The sequence below is a fragment of the Ranitomeya variabilis genome, chromosome 2 (genome assembly GCF_051348905.1).
Source record: "Ranitomeya variabilis isolate aRanVar5 chromosome 2, aRanVar5.hap1, whole genome shotgun sequence".
Lineage (NCBI taxonomy): Eukaryota > Metazoa > Chordata > Amphibia > Anura > Dendrobatidae > Ranitomeya > Ranitomeya variabilis.
In genome coordinates, this window is record NC_135233.1 from 1,035,468,507 (window position 1) to 1,035,494,042 (window position 25,536).

Sequence of the window (25,536 nt, forward strand, 5' to 3'; positions counted from 1 at the left end):
TAGTGGGCCCAGGAAACGTGGAGTATGTCACGGCGGTGGAGCAGTGAGAGGTAAGTATTTCAACTTTGCAAGTGCTGTGATCCTGAGCAAGCAGGGAGGCCCACTTGTTCGCATTGGCACTGGCACAGGGCCCCTCAAAGTACAGTGGTGTGCTTGCACGGCGGGGGCACCTCCCACCGGCAGCGACACTTTTGCGTACTCTGAGGGGCCCTGTGCCTGTGACGTCGCCAACGAGTATGCCCCCCTACCTGTTGAAGAAACCTGCACTTTCATCTGCACCTTCCTCTTTGTCCCTGTGTAAGGTGGTATAGTATGCGGGAAGGGGAACCTGACTTTCAGCAGGGTCAGATTGTGGCTGTGTAGCATGCAAGGGGAATGTAGTGGTCTGGGTCAAAGTACCACAAGACTCATCTAGCACCGGCTGGGCAATGGGCAGGATGAGGCGGAAACACTGATATAGGCCCAAATAATAAAGTGGATAAAATGCAGGTCAAAATTGGTAACAGGACTAACCAGGTGGCATTGCTTAGTTCAGTGGAGTAGAAAACCCAGGAGCGGCAGACAGACACCATTAGTAGGGCCGAACCACACTAGTAGGCCCTATGCAGTTTAATTTTACAAATAAAGGCCGAAAGCCTGAAGATTAAAGGTCATGAAAATAAAACAGGACAACACCAAGGTGCGGCACACACCGTTACTAGGCCCAACCAAAGTACTAGGCCAACTGCAGTTTAATTATTTAAAATGTAAGCCGAAAGCCTGAACATTGAAGGTCGGGACAACAAAACAGGAGAAAACCCAGTAGCGTCAGACACCGTTTTAAGGGCCCAACCACACATTTTAAAAACAACTACTTAACGAGAGCTTTAAGATTGAAGCTCAGCTTTATATAGTGGAGGACAACACCAGGGAGCGGCACACACCATTAGTAGGCCCCAACCACCAATTTTTACCAACAAATACTTAATGAGAGCCTGAAGGTTGAAGCTCAGCTTTATACAGTGGAGGACAACACCAGGGAGTGGCACACACCGTTAGTAGGGCCCCAACCACCAATTTTTAAGAACAACTACTTAATGAGAGCCTGAAGGTTGAACCTCAGATTTATACAGTGGAGGACAACACCAGGGAGCGGCAGACACTGTTAGTAGGCCCCAACCACCAATTTTTAAAAACAACTACTTAATGAGAGCCTGAAGGTTGAAGCTCAGATTTATACAGTGGAGGACAACACCAGGGAGCGGCAGACACCGTTAGTAGGCCCCAACCACCAATTTTTACCAACAAATACTTAATGAGAGCCAGAAGGTTGAAGCTCAGCTTTATACAGTGGAGGACAACACCAGGGAGCGGCACACACCGTTAGTAGGGCCCAACCAAAGTTGAAGGCCAAATGCAGTTTAATATCTGCTACTATAGGCCGAAAGCCAAAAGGTTGAAGCTCAGCTTTATACAGTGGAGGACAACACCAGGGAGCGGCAGACACTGTTAGTAGGTCCCAACCACCAATTTTTAAAAACAACTACTTAATGAGAGCCTGAAGGTTGAAGCTCAGATTTATACAGTGGAGGACAACACCAGGGAGCGGCAGACACCGTTAGTAGGCCCCAACCACCAATTTTTACCAACAAATACTTAATGAGAGCCAGAAGGTTGAAGCTCAGCTTTATACAGTGGAGGACAACACCAGGGAACGGCACACACCGTTAGTAGGGCCCCAACCACCAATTTTTACCAACAAATACTTAATGAGAGCCAGAAGGTTGAAGCTCAGCTTTATACAGTGGAGGACAACACCAGGGAGCGGCACACACCGTTAGTAGGGCCCCAACCACCAATTTTTAAAAACAACTACTTAATGAGAGCCTGAAGGTTGAAGCTCAGACAAGGAAACCTGGAGGAGAACACCAAGGAGGAGGAGAACACCAAGGAGGAGGAGAACACCGCTACTAGGCCCCAACCCAAGTAGTATGGCAACTGTAGTGTTACATTTAAAAATACTTAATGAGAGCTGAAGGTTGAAGCTCAGACAAGGAAACCTGGAGGAGAACACCAAGGAGGAGGAGAACACCAAGGAGGAGGAGAACACCGTTACTAGGCCCCAACCCAAGTAGTATGGCAACTGTAGTGTTACATTTAAAAATACTTAATGAGAGCCTGAAGGTTGAAGCTCAGACAAGGAAACCTGGAGGAGAACACCAAAGAGGAGGAGAACACCAAGGAGGAGGAGAACACCGTTACTAGGCCCCAACCCAAGTAGTATGGCAACTGTAGTGTTACATTTAAAAATACTTAATGAGAGCCTGAAGGTTGAAGCTCAGACAAGGAAACCTGGAGGAGAACACCAAGGAGGAGGAGAACACCAAGGAGGAGGAGAACACCATTACTAGGCCCCAACCCAAGTAGTATGGCAACTGTAGTGTTACATTTAAAAATACTGGTACAGCGTAGTCCATCATGGCTTTATTAATATTAAATAAAATATATAAATAGGCTCTATGAACTTTTAAATAGGTTCCAGGGGTACACGGGCAGCATTGGTGTGGTCAGCGGAGGACTATTGGAAGGAGGGACCGCAGACAGACTTACTAGGCCTAAAATAATAAAATAGGCTCAATCCAGTTTTAAATAGGTTACATGGGTACACAGGCAGCATTGGTGTGGTCAGTGGAGGACGATTGCAAGGAGGGACCGTAGACAGACTTACTAGGCCTAAAATAATAAAATAGGCTCAATCCAGTTTTAAATAGGTTACATGGGTACACAGGCAGCATTGGTGTGGTCAGCGGAGGACTATTGGAAGGAGGGACCGCAGACAGACTTACTAGGCCTAAAATAATAAAATAGGCTCAATCCAGTTTTAAATAGGTTACATGGGTACACAGGCAGCATTGGTGTGGTCAGCGGAGGACTATTGGAAGGAGGGGCCGCAGACAGACTTACTAGGCCTAAAATAATAAAATAGGCTCAATCCAGTTTTAAATAGGTTACATGGGTACACAGGCAGCATTGGTGTGGTCAGCGGAGGACTATTGGAAGGAGGGACCGCAGACAGACTTACTAGGCCTAAAATAATAAAATAGGCTCAATCCAGTTTTAAATAGGTTACATGGGTACACAGGCAGCATTGGTGTGTTCAGCGGAGGACTATTGGAAGGAGGGACCGCAGGCAGACTTACTAGGCCTAAAATAATAAAATAGGCTCAATCCAGTTTTAAATAGGTTACATGGGTACACAGGCAGCATTGGTGTGGTCAGCGGAGGACTATTGGAAGGAGGGACCGCAGACAGACTTACTAGGCCTAAAATAATAAAATAGGCTCAATCCGGTTTTAAATAGGTTACATGGGTACACAGGCAGCATTGGTGTGGTCAGTGGAGGACTATTGGAAGGAGGGACCGCAGACAGACTTACTAGGCCTAAAATAATAAAATAGGCACAATCCAGTTTTAAATAGGTTACATGGGTACACAGGCAGCATTGGTGTGGTCAGCGGAGGACTATTGGAAGGAGGGACCACAGACAGACTTACTAGGCCTAAAATAATAAAATAGGCTCAATCCAATTTTAAATAGGTTACATGGGTACACAGGCAGCATTGGTGTGGTCAGTGGAGGACTATTGCAAGGAGGGACCGCAGACAGACTTACTAGGCCTAAAATAATAAAATAGGCTCAATCCAGTTTTAAATAGGTTACATGGGTACACAGGCAGCATTGGTGTGGTCAGCGGAGGACTGTTGGAAGGAGGGACCGCAGACAGACTTACTAGGCCTAAAATAATAAAATAGGCTCAATCCAGTTTTAAATAGGTTACATGGGTACACAGGCAGCATTGGTGTGGTCAGCGGAGGACGACTGCAAGGAGTGTGTGACACAGTTAATACTCCCAAAAAATAAATAGATGTTAATGTCTCGCAAAACAACAAAACAAAAAAACAAAAGTGTGGCATACTTAGGTACCGGGGTGGGCTCCTCTGCTGAGTTTCAGACATAGTAATTTGGCACTAAGTATTTACTGGTGTCAATATAGGACGCTGACCCTGACTATTTTAACTAGCATCATACATGTCAACAAATTGGTATTGTCAGTGCCAGGCATTGAAGGATGTCAGCTCATAGACTAAACATTGTTGGAGCTGTGAGAGATAATTTTGCACGTGGTAGAACAGAGTTTGAGCTGGGGGGGGATGTCTCTTGTGGCCGGTGGTACAGGCCCAGGGCCCCTCATGTTACAACGGTGTGTCTGACGTTGGTTGCGCGCCACCACCGCCAGAGACACTTTATTGTACTATGAGGGACCCAATGGCAGTGCCATCGACCAAAAGCGGGCACACCCACCTCTTCAGACAAACGGCACTCTTAACGGGTGCTTGCGCCAAGTGATGAGACCACGGCCCCGTGGGGGGAGTTTTCCCATTTTGGGAGGTGTAAACATGTCATATGCTGGACAAACAGCTGCTGCAAATTAAGAGATTGGAACACTCAGTAAGACCAGTCCACAAGCAAGACCTTTTTATAGGAAAGCTAGGTGTTAGCCGGGAAAGGTGGGACAAAATAATTTGAAATCCAGGAGTGGTTCATTTTAATGAAGGTTAGATCATCAACATTTTGGGTAGCCAGACGAGTCCTTTTTTCCGTTAATATTGATCCAGCAGCACTGAATACTCTTTCTGATAGAACACTAGCTGCTGGGCAAGCAAGCTCCTGCAATGCATATTCTGCCAATTCAGGCCAGGTGTCTAATTTGGATGCCCAGTAATCAAATGGGAATGACGGTTGAGGGAGAACATCTATAAGGGATGAAAAATAGTTAGTAACCATACTGGACAAATGTTGTCTCCTGTCACTTTGAATACATGCTGCAGTACCTGTCCTGTCTGCGGTCATTGCAAAATCACTCCACAACCTGGTCAGAAAACCCCTCTGTCCAACGCGACTTCTGATTTGTGCACCTCTAACACCTCTGCCCTGTAGCCCCCTGCAGCTCGTGTGAGAACCATCGACGGTGCTGTGTGCTGGGAATGCCTGAATCAAACAGTCTACAAGAGTTGCTTGTTTGGTTGCTAATATTTGTTCGAGGTTCTCATGTGGCACAATATTTTGCAATTTGCCTTTATAGCGAGGATCAAGGAGGCAGGCCAACCAGTAATCATCATCGGTCATCATTTTAATAATGGGTGGGTCCCTTTTGAGGATACGTAAGGCATAATCCGCCATGTGGGCCAAAGTGCCAGTTGTCAAATCTGCGGTTGTGCTGGTTTGAGGGGCAGTTACAGGCAAATCTACGTCACTTGTCTCCCTCCAAAAACCTGTACCCGGCCTTGCCACACCACCAATTTCCATTGGCCCCGGAGAAGCTTCCTCATTTAAAAAATACTCATCCCCATCATCCTCCTCGTCCTCGTCCTCTTCGCCCGCTACCTCGTCCTGTAGACTGCCCTGACCAGACAATGGCTGACTGTCATCAAGGCTCTCCTCTTCCTCGGCTGCAGACGCCTGCTCCTTTATGTGCGTCAAACTTTGCATCAGCAGTAGTGTTGAGCATTCCGATATCGCAAGTATCGGGTATCGGCCGATTCTAGAATTAGGCATTCAGGACCTGAAAATTACGTCATGGCTTGTTGTGATTGGTCGCGTCGCGGTCACATGGGCGGCACGCGACCAATCAGAAGCTGTGACGTCACGGAAGGCAGTAAACGCGCGCATTTTAAGCAAAGAAGGCTGCCGGTATCCTCGATAAGGTGCAGGCTGCGTCGGAGAGGTGAGTATATCAATATTTTTTATTTTAATTCTTTATTTTACACATTAATATGGATCCCAGGGCCTGAAGGAGAGTTTCCTCTCCTTCAGACCCTGGGAACCATACAGGATACCATCCGATACTTGAGTCCCATTGACTTGTATTGGTATCGGGTATCGGTATCGGATTAGATCCGATACTTTGCCGGTATCGGCCGATACTTTCCGATACCGATACTTTCAAGTATCGGACGGTATCGCTCAACACTAATCAGCAGACGCATTAGGGGGATGCTCATGCTTATTACGGCGTTGTCTGCAGTAACCAGTCATGTGCATTCCTCAAAACACTGAAGGACTTGACACAGGTCCTGTACCTTCGACCACTGCACACCTGACAACTCCATGTCTGCCATCCAACTGCCTGCCCGTGTATGTGTATCGTCCCACAAATACATAACAGCACGCCTCTGTTCGCACAATCTCTGAAGCATGTGCAGTGTTGAGTTCCACCTTGTTGCAACATCGATGATTAAGCGATGCTGGGGAAGGTTCAAAGACCGCTGATAGTTCTGCATACGGCTGGAGTGTACGGGCGAACGGCGGATATGCGAGCAAAGTCTGCGCACTTTGAGGAGCAGGTCAGGTAACCCCGGATAACTTTTCAGGAAGCACTGCACCACCAGGTTTAATGTGTGAGCCAGGCAAGGAATGTGTTTCAGTTGGGAAAGGGCTATGGCAGCCATGAAAATCCTTCTGTTATCACTCACTACCTTGCCTGCCTCAAGATGTACAGTGCCCAGCCATGACTGAGTTTCTGTCTGCAAGAACTCGGAAAGAACTTCCGCGGTGTGTCTGTTGTCGCCCAAACACTTCATTGCCAATACAGCCTGTTGACGCTTGCCACTAGCTGTCCCATAATGGGACACCTGGTGTGCAACAGTGGCAGCTGTGGATGGACTGGTTGTGCGACTGCGGTCTGTGGACGAGCTCTGGCTTCTGCAGGAGGACGAGGAGGAGAGGGGGGCGAACGCCTACAGCCAACTGTTTCCTAGACCGTGGGCTAGGCAGAACTGTCCCAATATTGCTGTCCCCTGTGGACCCTGCATCCACCACATTCACCCAGTGTGCCGTGATGGACACGTAATGTCCCTGGCCATGCCTACTGGTCCATGCATCTGTTGTCAGGTGCACCTTTGTAGTCACAGATTGCCTGAGTGCATGGACGATGCGCTCTTTAACATTGTGGTGGAGGGCTGAGATGGCTTTTCTGGAAAAGAAGTGTCGACTGGGTAGCTCGTAGCGTGGTACAGCGTAGTCCATCAGGGCTTTGAAAGCTTCACTTTCAACTAACCGGTAGGGCATCATCTCTAACGAGATTAGTCTAGCAATGTGGGTGTTCAAACCCTGTGTACGCAGATGCGAGGATGAGTACTTACTTTTTCTAACGAGAGTCTCATGTAGGGTGAGCTGGACTGAGAGCTGGAGATCGTGGAACTAGCGGGGGTGCCGGTGGACATGGCAGACTGAGAGAGGGTTGGAGACGGTATTCTTGCTGGTGCCCTACATGCAGTGTTTCCTACTACGAACCTGGTGATTCCCTGACTGCTTTGGCCTAGCGACGAAACCTGCACAGATACTGCAGGTGGTGAGGGAAATGGTGGGCTTACAGTGCCAGAGGGGATGTAGCGTTGCTGACTAGCTTCATTCGCCGAGGGTGCTACAACCTTAAGGGACGTTTGGTAGTTAGTCCAGGCTTGCAAATGCATGGTGGTTAAATGTCTATGCATGCAACTTGTATTTAGACTTTTTAGATTATGACCTCTGCTTAAGCTAGTTGAACATTTTATACAGATTACTTTGCGCTGATCATTTGGATGTTGTTTAAAAAAATGCCAGACTGCACTCTTTCTACTATGGGATACCTTTTCAGGCATTGCAGACTGAGCTTCTTTAACCCTAGAACGCGTACCTGGGGCCTCGCAGGCTTGCTAGGTTACTTGTTTTCTATTATCTGTAAAACTACATTAGTTAGAATTTTGAAACTCAAGGTAATCCTCAGGTATATAGTTGTTAGTAATATCCAGTTGTTCATATATTTTTATGTTATAGGCATCTCATATAGCAACGCTTTTTTTGTGACTACCCCAGATTCACGTACCTGGGGCCTTTGAGGCCTGCTTTGGTTTACATGTACTCCTCAGTCTTTTTGTCTGTACTGTTGTTGGGGAAGAACTTATGACTCAGTCTTTATGACTATTGGTCGATGGCTGTTGCTGGGAAGAGTGTGGATTCTGCCTGACATGGTAATGTGATCCTGGAAGGGAGTTTCCCCTCACAAAGTAACGTGATTATGATGTCAGTACAGGTCCTTTAGTCCTAAATCCTAGTTGCTGGAGAGACTTTGGTAATGATTACTGAATATTCGTGTAAAAGGCAGACTAAACGTTGGCCTGTTGCCCTTTTTTCCAATATCCTTGATGTGTCATCCCTCAATAGCTATATTGTTTATTGTCAAACTAATCCAGAATTCCATGCCAACAGGAAGGACAATAGACGTATATTTTTGACAGAACTTTGTTACGAACTTTTGATGCCTACTATGCTAGAGAGAAGCCCCACAAAATGCTTATCAAGGCAAATTACAGAGGCAACGATCCGATGTGGAATATGCTTTCAGGAACAGCCAGAGCAAAGAGAAAAAAAAAGAAAGCGCTGCTATATTTGTCCAGCAAAGAAAGAAAGAAAATCGGAGCGTTTATGTTCTACTTGCGGACAAAATGTATGCAGGGAACATTCTGAAGAAAAAATAATATGCAAGAATTGTCGGGGGAATATGTAAAGTGGAAAATAAATATTCCTGCACCAAGTTTGCTACAGACTTTATGTAAAAACTTTTTATAAGAAAAAATGTATCCATCATAAAAAATTGTACTGAGTGAATATATTGGGCGTGCCCGTTTAGTTACATTTTTGTTGTTTTATGTACATAATTTTTTTTTGGAATTATACACATCTTAGGCTATGTTCCAAGTAGCGCTGGGGTTCACCAGAATGTGATCCATAATGGATCTGACCTCCTGGTAACTCCAGCTAAGGCTGATGGAATGCCGGGATTCCACCAGCCTTAGCTGAGGTCACCAGGAGGTCAGATCCATTACGGATCCCCTCCTGGTGGACCCCAGCGCTAGTGGGAATGCATCCTTACTTTGCAAATTTAAAATAAACTTTGAAAAGTATTTTTATTTGAGTTATTCCATGTTATTTGCACACAGGCCTAAAAGGCCCCAGGTACGTGAATATGGGGTAGTCACAAAAAAAGCGTTGCTATACGAAATGCCTATAACATAAAAATATACGAACAACTGGAAATTACTAACAATTATATAGCTGAGGAATACCTAGAGTTTCAAAATTGTAACTAAAGTAGTTTTACAGAAAATAATAAAAAAGTAACCTGACAGGCCTGCGAGGCCCCAGGTACGCGTTCTACCAGCCTTAGCCGGGGTCACCAGGAGGTCAGATCCATTACGAAATCCCGTCCAGGCGGACCCCAGAGCTAGTGGGAATGCATGCTTACTTTCAAATAACTTTGAAAAAAAAATTTTTTTTTTGTTATTCCATGTTATTTGAAAACAGGCCTCAAAGGCCCCAGGTACGTAATAGTGTAGATTTCTATGGTCACGCATTCTAGGGTTAACCGGATGGCCATGCTGTCCTACAACTGGTTTTGCCTTTGCCACGCGTTTTTGGCAAGATATGGGCACGGCAGATGGAACCTGTTGCTTTGTTGATGCCTGCTGTGTCTCCTCCTCCTCCGCTTCAGAACTACTGCCGCCTGCACCCTGTTCCCCCAATGGCTGCCAATCGGGGTCAACAACTGGGTCATCAATGACCTCCTCTTCTATCTCGTGTGCAACTTCGTCTGTGTCACCGTGTAAGCAGGTGGGATAGCCTTCGTGACGGGGCACCATAGTCTCAGCTGGGTTTGATTCTGGCTCAGTACACTGCGAGGGCAATGTTCTGGTCTGAGTCAAAGGAACAGCATAGTAATCTGGCTGTGGCTGTGCATCTGTGCACTCCATGTCCGATGTAACTTCTACTGGGCATGGCCTGTTAACTGTTTCACTTTGTAACCCAGGAACGGTATGTGTAAAGAGCTCCATGGAGTAACACATTGTGTTCTCCTTCTCTGTTGTTCTTGCTGAAGAAGACAAGGAAGCGGCTTCTCCCTGACCGTGAACATCCACTAAGGACACGCTGCTTTTACATTTACCAGTTCCAGAAGAGGAGGCAAAAGAGCTAGAGGCTGAGTCAGCAAGGAAAGCCAAAACTTTTTCTTGCTGCTCCGGCTTTAAAAGCGGTTTTCCTACTCCCAGAAAAGGGAGCGTTCGAGGCCGTGTGTAGCCAGACAACGAACCTGGCTCAACAACTCGAGACTTAGGTGCTGTATTGCTTTTACCATGACCACCTGATGCTCCACCACCACTACCATCATTACCAGCTGACAATGACCGCCCACGGTCACGACCTCTTCCACCAGACTTCCTCATTGTTTGCAAAACGTAACCAAAGTAACGGTATTTGTTACTGTAAAATAACTTATAAGGTGAATTCAAACTTCTGTAGGATTTATATATACCTTTAGGTGGCTGAAACTGAAAGGAAAATTAGGCCCAATGTTACACACTCGGTTTTCTGGGCCCCAATAATTTGAGACAGATGGCACACACAGGACTGGCACTCAAGCAGAAATGCCAATCTTAATCTCCCACTATTTATTTGTTTTCAAGGAGAATTAAAAAAAAAATAATAATCCCAGTATGACACACTAGGTTTTCTGTGGCCCAATAATTTGAGACAGATGGCACACACAGTACCGGCACTCAAGCTGAAATGCCAATCTTAATCTCCCACTATTTTTTTTTCCAGGGAGAATTTGAAAAAAAAAAAAAAAATCCCAGTATGACACACTAGGTTTTCTGTGGCCCAATAATTTGAGACAGATGGCACACACAGTACCGGCACTCAAGCTGAAATGCCAATCTTAATCTCCCACTATTTTTTTTTTCCAGGGAGAATTTGAAAAAAAATAAAAAATCCCAGTATGACACACTAGGTTTTCTGTGGCCCAATAATTTGAGACAGATGGCACACACAGTAGCGGCACTCAAGCTGAAATGCCAATCTTAATCTCCCACTATTTTTTTTTCCAGGGAGAATTTGAAAAAAAAAAAAAAATTCCCAGTATGACACACTAGGTTTTCTGTGGCCCAATAATTTGAGACAGATGGCACACACAGTACCGGCACTCAAGCTGAAATGCCAATCTTAATCTCCCACTATTTTTTTTTTTCAGGGAGAATTAAAAGAAAAAAAAAAAAAGGGACTGTCCTACAATTACTATCTCCCTGCAGTAATCTCAGCAAGGTATTGCAGGCAGCAATAACAAGGAGTAGACAGCTGCACCAAAAAAAACAAAAGTGTGGACAAACAAACAACATAGCTGTGCAGAAAGGAAGGAACAACAGGATTTGTGCTTTGAAAAAAGCAGTTGGTTTACACAGTGGCGTACACACAGCAATACAGCTATCAGGGAGCCTTCTAGGGCAGCCCAATGAGCTACAGCGCTGAGGAAAAAAAAATGTAGCCTCCACTGTCCCTGCAAACAAAAGTTGGTGTTGGACAGTGGGAATTGCTACAGCACAAGCGGTTTGGGGTTTATTTACCCTGCCTAACGCTCTCCCTGCTTCTAAAGAAGCGGCAGCAACCTCTCCCTATGCTCAGATCAGCAGCAGTAAGATGGCGATCGGCGGGAATGCCCCTTTATAGCCCCTGTGACGCCGCAGAAAGCAAGCCAATCACTGCAATGCCCTTCTCTAAGATGGTGGGGACTGATATCTATGTCATCACGCTGCCCACACTCTGCGTCCACCTTCATTGGCTGAGAAATGGCGCTTGTAGCGTCATTAAAACGCGACTTTGGCGCGAAAGTCGCGTACCGCGTGGCTGACCCCACACAGGGATCGGGTCGGGTTTCATGAGACGCTGACTTTGCCAAAAGTCGGCGACTTATGAAAATGACCGATCCGTTTCGCTCAACCCTACTAACCCCGCAACTAGAAGTAGCCGTGGAATGTACCTAGCGCTCCCTAGACATCTCGACACAGCCGGAGGACTAATTACCCCTAGAGATAGAAAAGGGAAAACTATCTTGCCTCAGAGAAAATCCCCAAAGAACAGGCAGCCCCCCACAAATATTGACTGTGAGAGGAGAGGGAAAAAACATACACAGACTGAAATGAGAATTTAGCAAAGGAGGCCACTTCTAGCTAAATAGAAAGGACAGGACAGAGTACTATGCGGTCAGTATTAAAATACTAGAAAATATCCACCACAGAAAATACAAAAACTCCACAGCTAACTAAAGACATGGAGGGTATATCTGCATCTCCAGAGATACCAGCTTGGCTAAACAAATCCTTATACAGACCAAGCTGGACAAGACAAAACATGGAAAATAACTGAACAATAAGACCACAACATGTGGACAGCAAAATCAAGGCCAGAACTTATCTTTGTTGAAAAGAACTGCAAAGCAGAAGAGACCAGGCAGGGATGTGAATCCTCCAGGAACAATGGACAACTGGCACTGACTAAAGGGTGAAGCAAGACTAAATAGCCCTGTCCAAATTGCAAAAAGTGAAAACACCTGATAAATGCTGTGATTCAGAGACAGCAGCGCTACCACTTACAACCACCGGAGGGAGCCCTAGAGCAGAATTCACAACAGTTCCTATTCCGGCAGTGGAGGAAAGGTTGACTGCTTTGAGGGAATATCTAGAAGTCCTTAAAGAATCATTAACTTCAGCTCAGGAACGTTACAAGAGATTGGCTGATAGATTCTGGAAGCCAGCACCCATGTTCAAGGTAGGAGACTCAGTGTGGTTATCCACTAAGAATCTAAGAATGAACGTTCCTTCACAGAAGCTGGGACAGGAGTTCATCGGTCCTTTCAAGATCAGCGGTATTGTTAGTTCTGTGTCCTGTCGTCTAAGTCTACCGAGGACTATGAAGGTACACCCTGTTTTTCATGTCTCTCTATTGGAGTCTGTCTCTCCTAACAGGTTCCAGGGACGCATGGTGCCCCCTCCACAACCCGTCCGTAATGGTAGATGGGCAAGAGTAATTCTTGGTGGAGAAAATCATTGACTCCAGGATCTGCAATAATCAACTTCAGTATCTTATAAGATGGCAGGAGTATCCACCTGAGGAGGACTCTTGGGGACCCATGGCTAACATCTGTGCCCCGCAGAAGATTACTCAGTTCCATCAAAGATACCTTGAGAAACCAGGTCTGGGATCATCCTGAGGCCACTGTTAAGGAGGGAGTAATGTCAGGATTCTGGATTACCTGTTCATGTTTTGTGCCTTATAGCCCTTTTTCAAGATGCCGTCTGCTGCCTCGATCCTGCTCATGTGATCTGCTTTCTCTGTCGTTACAATCCTAGTTTGCCTTCCAGTCCTTGCTTGTGTATTCTGCTTGAATTCCTAGCTCTGTGTTGCAAGAGACTGTTCCTCTCCAGTGAATCCGGTTCAGCCTTTACAGCAAACCTTCCCAGCTAGCAGTGGTGCTCCTGCTACAAGCTGTGTGTCTCTGTTTCTCTCATCTGCCTCAGGCTGCCTGCTTAGGACACATAAGCTCTGCCTGCTTCAGCTAATCTTGTTTGTGTGCAGTGGCTGTATATCTCACTGCTCTCGACTTCCTCAGAAACTCAGCTCTGCACTGCTTTTGAACTCTTTTGAGCTTTTGAACTCTTATTCAAAGACTCCCAAGAGACTGATTGCAGCAGTACCGTATATGAACTACCTTTAGTATCTTCCTATTTGTTGCTTATGTGTTGCAACTACGTTTATTTGTGTAAATAAAGACATGTTATCGTACTCTTGTTCAATTGACTCATTTGTCCCAAGCCAAGAGGTCCCTGAGTGTTCCACTAGAATTGTTACATGTGCTATATCATCAACACAGAATGCCCTGTTGCTCTCCTGTGTAGGCACACTTCTATCCGCCCTGCTAAGGGTAGAGCAAAGTGCTGCGCATGTGAGTGCAAAGGCCAAAGAGTGCCAGCACATTATAGTACTTTGCTCTGCCCTCACCAGGGCAAATAGATGCACGCCTGCACAGGAGCACGATGGGGAACACTGTGTGGATGACATAGGATGCGTCATCCAAACGAAGTAGGGAAGGAGAGCATCATCACAAGAAGAGAGGAGGCACTGGAACAAGACCAGTTGTGCCCATCAGACCGGACTGCCCAGTAGGTGAGTATTATAAAACCTATTTTTTTACCTCACAGGGCATCATATACACAGCATTCCAGAACACTGTTACATGGGGCTGAAAGGTGGTGGTCATAGGCTATATGGTAATAACCTGGTGACAGGTTCCCTTTATGTATGCTGACATCACCCCTATTTACAGTATGAGTCCACACACCGCCCCCATATAAGGTATGAGCCTCCACATAACTTTTTTATCTACATTATGAGCTGTCACATAGCCCCTTATACACAGTGTGAGCCCAACATGTCCCCCCTATATACAGTATGAACCCCTATATACAGTATGAGCCCTCACTTAGTCCCTTATATTCAGTGTGAGTCCTCCCATAGCCCCCTATATAGAGTATGAGTCCATACATAGTCCCTAAACACAGTATGAACCTCCACATAACCTCTCTATGTACACTACGAGCTGCCTCATAGACACTTAAAAAAAATTGGGAGCCCCTCTATATTCAGTATGAGCCCTCACATGGGCTCTCTATTTACACTATGAGCCACTTATATACATTATGAGACCCACATAGCCCCCTATATACAATATGAGCCCCTATATACAATATGAGCACTCACATAGCCCCCTATATATAGGCACTCATTTTACATATTAATGTATTTTAGCCAAGGTTTTGTGCAATAGATACTATATTATACTCATGCTGCTATTATATCCATGCTGCTAAAATTCTAAATGATATGAGTTAATTTGCCTCAGTTTTCTTTCAATACCTTTTCCTGATTTAAATCATTTTAATATTGAAATAAAAATTTATATTTTTAATACAAGTTTTTGTCACTTCTATTGTTTACCAGCAACCAATTGGTATTAAAAGTATAAAGGTTGTATAGACATGAGATGATGTCTGATGTCTGTAACACAGTATATTCCATACTGATTACAGTGTACTAATGTCCTATACTATGAGCACATGCCTACAGATCACACTTGGACCTGGCTGCAGGACATCACGTTATAATGTATTTAAGTATATATGATATATAATGTTCTGGAGCCAGGCTCAGGAGCAGTCGGTGCAGGATGACTCTCTATACTGGTGTCTGACCCTGACTGTGAGTTATTGCTGCAGCTTGAACTTTCCTGCAGATCGAGTGATGCTGGAGCCTATGACTCCCACTGACAGCGCGACCTGAGCTGCATAAAAGTTCAAACTGGTGCAATAAATACTCACACCATGCTTCTGAGCCTCCGAAGCAGGATCCGGCCCTGTCCCTGACCTCTTGTCCCGGCTCTTGTTGACCTCTTCTCTGAAGCTGCTCTCAGGCTTACCAAGGAAGCATCCAGGCCAGCGCTCTGCTGAGGTGAGATCATAAGACAAGCCCATGCAGTGTGCAGTGTGGGCATGTCTACAATACAGACTCGTAGTGATGGGCAGTCCGGCTCTTTTTGGTGATCCGACTCTCATGGCTCTGCTCATCAAAAAGAGCTGGTTCTTTTTGGATCCTAAATGGATCCCTATTAAATATGTGTTCACAATATGTAAACACATATTTATGCTGATGTAATACAGACGAAACCCAGCCCATCTATGGCAAAAAGTACACCCACTTACTAGTAAGCAATTAAATCGATGAGTGGGTGGAGTTTTACTCAGGTGGGCGGAGTTACATCTGACGAACACCGGGATTTTACGCCCAGTGAAAGCCATTCAGGGAATTTAGTGGCTCTCACTGGGGTGTCTGCTCCCATGGTTCACAGCATGGAGCTGGCTCTTTGTCTCGGATCGTTCGCGAACCACCCATCACTACCAGCCAGGCTCTTGTACACGATTAAAGTACAGTGCCCCTAGCCGTCTTCTAGGCAGCAAAGGGGATGGGCATCCCCCAACTGCTGCTGGGGGGACCGGCCCGTAACTTCTTCTGGGTGACTAGCCCGGGGGGCACTTGCCCCCTCGGCCCAGCCTGCCCCTGAGCCTGTGGGTCTCCTTGTGTTGTAAAACTACTACTTCAGGCTGATGGATTTTAGGCCAAGCTGTAAATTGCAGCTTTGTCACAAGTGGAGAGCCACTGGTTGGAGACAGTTTCCACAAATGCAGCAGAAAAAAAAGAGATGGTGCTGCCTTGTTTTGAATGACAGTATCTGGATAATCATATGGCTAGAATACAGATTCCCAAATAATATGCATGTGAATCTGCGTAGATATTTATATTTCTAGTAAACAGTGTCTTGAGTCAATATCGCATTATTTCTTAATTGTGCAAAAAGTGCAATGCATGTTTGACCTAGCAGAATATATTAAAATATTCAAGCCATGCTGTTCTAATTTAATTAGCAACTCCCAGTTTTGGTTGAACTGAAAATATAAAACACTTTCATATCAATTACTCTGACATTTGTAAACTATTCCCAAAATACAGCAACACAATCTGGATTTAATGACTTCATTTAACAGTTACTGTAATTGTTAGATTTTTAGCAATAGATTCTCATCACAATCCATTATTGATTTAAAGCAGGTTTCCATTTTGCAGTGCTTTGACATAATCTACTTATTACTTCTAACTTGTATAGACAATATCAGATTAGGACAGTGGATGTCATTTGTCAGAATGTATTTATTGTCAAGTTGTATGTTGTTATTGAAATTTATCATCCCTTTGTCATGCTGGCTGATTCCAAATGTAAAGAGTATAGTTCACATACTGTAGTATTAGGGTATGTGCCAACAGAACAGATATTCTGCGTACCTTCCCTGGGATGGAAAATCCACACCAGAATACAGTACCAAAAACGTAGATAAGATTTTTTTAATCTCAGTCACACGCTACTTTTTTTCAGGTCAGAAGGTGGCCTGATTTGTTTTGTAGCCTTCAGATGGTAAAGTATTTCACTAATAATAATAATAATAATAATAATAATAATAATAAATAATAAAATAGAGATAAGCAAATCAATTCAATGCATATTGAATTTGTGTGAAATGTTATTAAATTTGCAGGTTCGAGCAAATTTAAACTGATTGTGCAGGCTTGCGCATCACATGCTACAGCCCAGTTGATTAGGAGGCACTATCATAGCCTGTATAAAAACCACACTAGGTAATGCAGCAGCCATTTTAGGGTGATTTTCAGGATGGTGAAAGCAGGTTAGACCTCACAACTCAACAAAAAAGATAGAAAGGGAAAGCTCAAAAATATGGGACAATTACCCCAGACAGTGTGTGTTATAGAATTCCAGCAGTGAAGACGTTGAAAGTCATAGTCTACACAGATTGAACTGATAGGTAAGGACAGAAAGAAAGCAGATGCGTTCAGTATTTGGTCAGCATTTTGCATCAGTATTTGTAAGCCAAAATCAGGAGTGGAACAGCCACAGGAAAAAGTCTAATAGAAACACGTCACCACTTCTGCATTTTTCACAAACTCCTGGTTTTGGATTTCAAATACTGAGGCAAAATACTGACCAACTGCTGAACGTGCAAACGTGGTCCAATAGTGCCAGACTCAGTGTGAAAGTCAGTGATATGGTATAGCTGTCAGACATCCTGCTGCAATTGTATTACAAATACACATTTTTTCTCTTCATTATAAATGCACTAGAAGGCAGCAACATGCCAGCACAATATTTATAAAAGATATATTGGAAATAATAGCATATAATACCTCCTGCGCAAATGTTCAATAAAGTGTCTAGCAGTGTCTGAATGCTGCAATATTTAAACAGCCATCAAACACTAAATAGCACCAAACATTGACCTTGTAAAATAAAAAAAATAATATTCATAGTGATAAATCAGTTAAGTGATAGCCATGGTGTCTGGATATAATAAAAACTTGAAGCTCTAAGCTGAATTAAAGGAGAGTTTGGGAAGAGACTGTTCTGGCTGGTAGCATCTCTCAATAGTCTACAGTTGCTGAAGACAACATGGTGTGGTGTTGTCAACAAGAAAAAAATATGAAAAATATATACACCCTATTATTTGGACTATAAGATGCACCGGATCATAAGACGCACCCCAAGTTTTGGGAAGGAAAATAGTAGAAAAATAGTTTTAATAAAATGTGGGTCTGTCTTAAAGTCTGAATTTTTAGTAGCTTATTGGGGGGGAAGGATGATGGTGGAGCTGTGTCAAAGTGTACAAGGTTGCTGCCACAGAAAGCCCTGGGCTGGGAGGACGGGTTGCCCCTGCGGTGCGTCTGTGGGCCCTGGTATCCAATAATATGTTGACGGTGAGGCAGGAGCGGACTTATTGAGCAGAGATCCAAATCTGCACGCGCGTCTCCTCTAGACAGCCACTGCCGGAAAATTAATTGGCAGAGCAGGGACTCCACTCCTGCCTCACCGCCGACATCTTGTTGACGCCCACACATCATTCACATGTCAGTTTTTCACATAGTTTTTCATGGATAGCATCAGTACCTATGATAGTCTGTGAAGATGTTCACGTCAGATTTTTTTCTTCGACCAATTGGTCCCTGCACATTTGATATTGTTCAGTAGTTGGCACATAGTGAAGTGAATAGTGAGATCCATGACATCACGTGATTAAAAACTGACTAGCTGAATCTTTCTAAACTCTATGTAGAAACAGGAGGTGACTTTTGAAAAGTCATTGGCAGTGGTGAATGATTTCTGCAGGGACAACAAACTTCCTGTTTCTACATAGAGCAAAGAAAGGAAAATAATTAGCTGGCTAGAAAGGTAAAATAAGCAATTGTAAATGCACAGTGCTGTATAATATAATGACTGCAATATAGTAAGAGGATAAAAACGTTGATGGGGTGCTTCTTTTATGCCTTCTGGGGTCACAGTATTCAAAGTGAAAATCCACTTATTTTCTTGTTTGAAAAACTCAAAAATGAGAGCCAGCACACCTGTTAGTATAAGGCCAGTTTCACACATCCTGATATTTCCAGTACCGGAAAAACCAGTACCGGAGATATCCGTGTCCATGTGTTAGGTGTCGAGTTCCCGCCTCTGCACAGGGGCAATCTCGAACCATCTCCGCTGCGGTCTCCCATTCTTCTCCAGCTGCAGTGGAGTCTGCTCAGCAGAGACATCAGTCCCAGCTTCTAGCTCAGGCTGATACTGGATGATTGGTTACTACTGCCCTTCCAGGCTCTGTCCTTGTAGCCAGCAATGTTCAGCAGCTAGCAGGTCTTTCTGGGACTAAGTCCAGCTTTTCCCTTTCTGAGCATGCCCATGGGACGACCTCCCATTGGAGGTCCGGGGTCACATGCTCTGATACTGCAGCAAATCCCATTGATCCTCTAGGAAGGTCCTGAAAGTGTTCTTCTTCTGTGGCAGACTCCCATTGGTCCTTCTTGGAAGGTCTTGTACTTGCTGCAGCTATAAAAGTTTTGCATGGCCGCACGGCCATGCGCTAGTATACATTTGTAAACGTGTGTGTGTTGAGTGCAAGTCGTTCTTAAACATCCCCTCCCTTGTGTATGACTGCTCGCGAGATGTGGATGTCTGCTATCTAGCGCCCGGCTGAGCTATCAGCACAAAGCCAGACGTAAACAGCGTCTAACTGCTGTGACCGCCAGTGCAGCGCCGTGTGCTATTAGAGCACTTACCTTACCCAAGTCTGGGTGGTTAGTGACGTCCACCAGTGTGGCACAGCACGCACTTCTGTGCATATTAGTTACTCTGATACCCCAATTGTGGTGTCGATCACAAGAGGTCTACACGAACTCTAATCCTGTGTCCTGCGATAGAGTTCTGTGATTCCTTGCTAGCGCTTTCTGTGCGGTACCGCGATCCTGTGATGTAACAGGGTTCACTTTCTTCATACAGGGTGAAGTTAACCCATGTGTCTATCCTCATTGTACCGCCATATAGTCCATCATTACTTAGCAGCAGGTTCCATCTCTGCACGGTGGACCCCGGGCTGCGAACGCATCTTATTCAATTTAATTATTTGGTGCGTTCCGCTAGCCCTAACATGTGTGCTCACATGGTACATCCGTGTGGCAGCCGTGTGCCACTCATGTGTCGCATCAGGACCACATGGACGACCACTGGGAAGCAGCACTAAAGTGAGCGCTGTCTCCTGCTTGTGCGCCCATCACCTTGCCAGGTGAAGTGTACGCCGAACGGACTGTGTACCGCTGGGTGAATCCTGGGTCTGACTTTATGGGGTTCCCCAGGGCAGAACAACACAAAGGAGAGACGGTAGAAGTCCTGAGTTGGGAGGACTACCAGAACCAGCTTGCTCGACAGTGGAAGGAGTAAGAGGAGAAGTACCAGGCCCAACGTGAGGCCCATGACCAACGTGACCTAGCGATAAAAGCCAAGGCCCGCAAGGACCATACCACCCACCAGGCCCCACGTAAGCAGGGCACGGTTGTAGCCTTCAAGCTCCGGGGAGGATGGGGCTTCATCAAAGAGCAAGGGCTGTAAGCTGAGGTCTTTGTAAACCGGAGGGACATGGAATCCCACCTTCAGGAAGGCCATCCAGACCGAGACCTGTACCTGGGAGACACCGTTACTTACACCAGACATTTCGGTGAAAAGGGCTGGTTTGCCTTAAATGTGCACAAAAGGAAAGACATTGTGGCACACCCTACAAAAGGCCCAGCTAAATTGTCTCCTGTGACAATGGTGCCACCTTGCGTCCAGACCACTGATACGACTACCACGACCACCGTCACCCCCACATATACCGCGACTCGGATTACCACTTGCACTGTCACCACGACTGAAACTGTTGTGGCTACTGAGCCAACACCCGTGGTGGCCCATGCCAAGATTACCCCTGAGAGAAAAACAGTGGGTACTCAGACCCCCAAATGGAATGAGAGACCTCCCTATGTAGTACCAGGCGGTAGCCAATACCCAAAAGGACTACCCCCTCCGGTACTACCTCCAGAGTGGTTTAAATAGACCTCGGAAAACCAAAAAATGTATATAGTTCTTTTAAAACTGTTCATTCTTTCCTTTGCTGCTTTCAAACCCATCAAGGGTTAACTCTAAGGGTACTGTCACACAGTGCAATTTTGATCGCTACGACGGTACGATTCGTGACGTTCTAGCGATATCGTTACGATATCGCAGTGTCTGACACGCAGCAGCGATCAGGGACCCTGCTGAGAATCGTACGTCGTAGCAGATCGTTTGGAACTTTCTTTCGTCGCTTGATCACCCGCTGACATCGCTGGATCGTTGTGTGTGACACCGATCCAGCGATGTGTTCGCTTGTAACCAGGGTAAACATCGGGTAACTAAGCGCAGGGCCGCGCTTAGTAACCCGATGTTTACCCTGGTTACCAGCATAAACGTAAAAAAAAAAAACAGTACATACTCACATTCCGGTGTCCGTCCTCCAGCGTCTCAGCTTCTCTGCACTGTGAGCGCCTGCCGGCCGGAAAGCGAGCACAGCGGTGACGGTGCTTTCCGGCTATGGTGCTTACACAGTGGAGAGAAGCAGAACGCCGGGGGACAGACACCGGAATGTAAGTATGTACTGTTTTTTTTTTACGTTTACGCTGGTAACCAGGGTAAACATCGGGTTACTAAGCGCGGCCCTGCGCTTAGTAACCCGATGTTTACCCTGGTTACCCGGGGACTTTGGCATCGCTCCAGCGCCGTGATTGCAAAGTGTGACCGCAGTCTACGACACTGGAGCGATAATCATATGACGCTGCGACGTCACGGATCGTGCCGTCGTAGCGATCAAAATTGCACTGTGTGACAGTACCCTTAATGGGATCCCTTTGTTTACCCGGGATCCCTATTGTTTCAAGTTTGCACAAGTTTTCTACTTTTTCCAAAGGACTGTCGAATCATGGATGGTGAATGATTCAAAAACTGCTTCTGTACATAGTTTGCACCTTCTTAAAGGTGCTCTCTACTGGTTTTACATAGGAGGCTTTTACAGAGACTGCCTCTTAACAGAAACTGCTGTTAATTATGCTGTAAAATAACTGCTTTGCTTCACAGACCTGAAGAAAAACCCATTGGTGTGGCAGAATTCCGGGTCAGGATTACACGTCTTGTAGCCCACCCAAGACCAACGTTTGGGGGTTCATAACGGGTCCCTCACATCACGTCATGCTGCTTTAAACAAACTTGGAAAATTGATGATGTGATTATTTGCACTACCTCTGAAAAGACTTGGAGTTTCCTCTTAAAGGGAATGTTTAAAAGTGATAAAGTTGCTTTAAGAAGTTGGATAGCAATAATATTTTACAAAGTGATAGTATGTAGTTAGAAAGCTAGTGATAAGAAATGTTTGATAAATGTTGAGAGTAAAATGTTTAATGATGTATTGTAAATAAAATTGAGGACAAAAGAAATTGGAAGAAAGATACAGTCTAGACCGTAGTGGGGGTGAAACCTGTTCTGTATTTCAATAAAGTGAACCCGTAGGGGTTAGTGAGTCCTCTAGAGAGCCATAGATAGATGGTTAGTAGACTTTGCACTTAGAGAAGAATAACGGTTTTATGCTTGAGTAAAGAAAATGTTCATTTATTGTTGTGTAAATGCACTTAGTAGATAGAATAACTGTATGGGTAATTGTGTTTCATAGATAGATAATAACTGTTTCCCATTTGCCTTATGCACAATGTAAATATGTTCTTGTTTTGCAATGTTCAAGTGTCCTCACCTCCCATAAAGGGAAGCACTGTTAAATTAATTTGTTTTATAGCATTTAAAAAATGGGGTGCAGCGCCCCAGAGTCCTGGTTGCTGCAGTAATGTCATTGTTCCACCAGGAGGAGTGATATTACATCTGATGGCACTAAAGGAGTTCATCTGTCCAGGTATCACGGCATCACAACACACTTCACACTCCAGACCACCAGGGGGAGCCATGCTCCTATCTAGTAGGGCACTCCTCACAGAAGGGTAAAACTGGTGGGTTGGATAGAAAGTTAGAGAGAAGCTGGCTGGGCTTTGCCCAGGCAACACCTGTCAGACAGGGGGAAAGGAGGAACATCTGAGCTGCAGACAGAGGGTCCCTGTCAGGGGTGGGATCCTGGCAGAGGCCTAGCACGAGATAGAAAGCTACGGAGCTGAGCCTGCCCCATGTGCAGCAGTATCCTAAGAAAGGACACGAAGAGAGGTGTATTGTAGAGAGTGAGAAACAAAGTCACAGCACAAGGAGAAAACACCGGGAGGAGTTCTGCCCCGAGACAGGCAGCCTCCTTCTGAGGTGCGTAGCCGGTGGCCAGAACACCGAGGGAGTAACAGACTCTACGCATTACTTCAGAGACTGGCAGGACAGTCAATTGCAAGTTGGCTGCCCGACCTAAGAAGACACGGTGGCAAATTGTGGGGGTCGGGGCATCTCTAGGGTCCCTATAAACAAGCCTCAGGCCATCCCAGTCAAACGGGTTTGTCCTATCCATACCATCTGGGGAACAGAGAGGAAGAAATAACATCTAGAAGATCTACAAAGGTTGTGAGGACTATCCTGTGGTGCTCAGCAGGGAAGTACTACAACACACAGGCGCTAGTAGGAAGGCTACTGATTTCCACCTGGATAAGAGAGCTCTGGATTTGCCTTCAGACCGGTCGGACTCTGTCTGCCCTGTCATCTGGTGCTCTGGGCTGTGGATGCTGAAGTCTTCAGTAAAAGGTAAAGAGACTGCAACCTTTGTGTCCTAATTATTCACTGTGCCTTACATCGTCCACCATCACCACCTACACATCTGGGAAGCCCTGGGGATGCAGTTCACCTGTAGGAAGGTATACCATCTAGCTGCCATTCCATCACCCCAGCGGACCCCTAAGCAGTGTCGGTCACCCTGACCGAATACCACAGGTGGCGTCACGAACACTAGACAAACTACATCTTTAATTGGATGCTCCTCACAAGGGCCACGGACCGGGTCAGGCCACCGTGACATTCCCAGAACAGAGAAGGACCCGGTGCCAAGTACCCCATTGTCCTTAACGTGGGGGTCCTCCAGTGACATCACAGAAGCTGCGTCCCCTGGCAGCATGACCTCAAATGAACTCTTCAGTGTGGGAAAATCACCATTACTTATGCCTGAGAGAGATTCCCAACCAAGAACTGGATAGTTAAAATCTCCCATGATCACTAAGTCATACTTTTTTGAGAACAGCTACATCTGATATAAAATAAGATTCCATCCATATCTTCAGTCTGTCCAGGTAGCCAAAAGTAAACACCTACAATAGTGTTCTTTCTGTTCTCTCCTTGAATCCTTACCCAAACAGTTTCTTCAGAGCTACTAGTCTCTGAAGCTTCGATCTCTGTGGGAGTGGTCCCATGCCATTTTTTAAAAATTATTTAAATAAATAATTTAAAAAATTGACTTGGGGTCCCCAGCATTTTTGACAACCAGCCAAGCTGAAGCAGACAGATGGGGTCTGGAATTCCCATGCTGGGACGGGGCCATGGATATTGGCCCTCTCCAGCGTAAAAACAGCAGCCCACAGCTGCCCCAGAAGAGGCTCATCTACTCGAAGCATGGATCCTTGCGGAGATATACATTTTTCTAATATTCAATGCAACTCCTCCTCCCCTCTTGTTAAATCTGATTCTAATGAATAAGTTGTAACCATCAAGGTTTGCATTCCAATCATGTCTATCATGCCACCAAGTTTCAGTGATGCCTATGACTATGATCATATCTCTCTTCGTGTGCTAGCAGCTCCAATTCTCCGTGTTTGTTTCCCGTGCTCTGTGCATTTGTATAGACACATTTTGGCTTGTAGTCGGTTTCTCTTGCTTCTCTATTTTTATTCAGAATCTGTTGTTTTGTTCTTTATTTCCACTTCTCAAAGCAGGGTTCTCAAAATAATTCATTAGCTGCATATCTTTTTCTGACCATATATATCCATTTATTTCCCATTCCATATTGCTCTAGTTTAAAGTGCTCCTGAAGACTTCAACAAGGCGTCTACCAAATATGTATTTTCCTGTTTTCGTAAGATGCAACCTAATTCTAACTCCAACCTTTACACACATCCAATTTTTTTCCTCGGACCGAGGGGTAAGTGCATACTCACTGAGACCTGTCCGATATTGATCCAAGTGTCAGATCAAAATCAGCAATGCAAGTCTGTAAGTACATGAAAAAAAACGGACCTCTCTCGGATTCCAACCCGGTGATTTAAATTTTTCACGGACTGATAGATAGGAGAAACTTTTTGTTTCCATCAGAAAAAACCTGATTAAACTCTGAACAGAAACACTGATGAAACACACATATTGTTGGAATAACATGAAACATACAGACACATGTTTACTCATTTAGTTAAAAGAATAAGAGATACATATAAAAAGTTTTAATGAGTAAAAACCTTTACTTTTGCCAGGATTATTGCTTTCATTCCTTGTGTTTTGCCTGTACTGTGTAGGGTAATGTGCATTCTCCTAGTATTATTTAAATGAGAAGAAACAAGATGTAAGATATTCATTATGTTTTATCTTCCGTTCCTATGTTTCAAAAGGGGGAGCTAGTCATCTGCGGTATGTTCCATGAGGAACACTGAGAAGGTTAATGGCAGGGA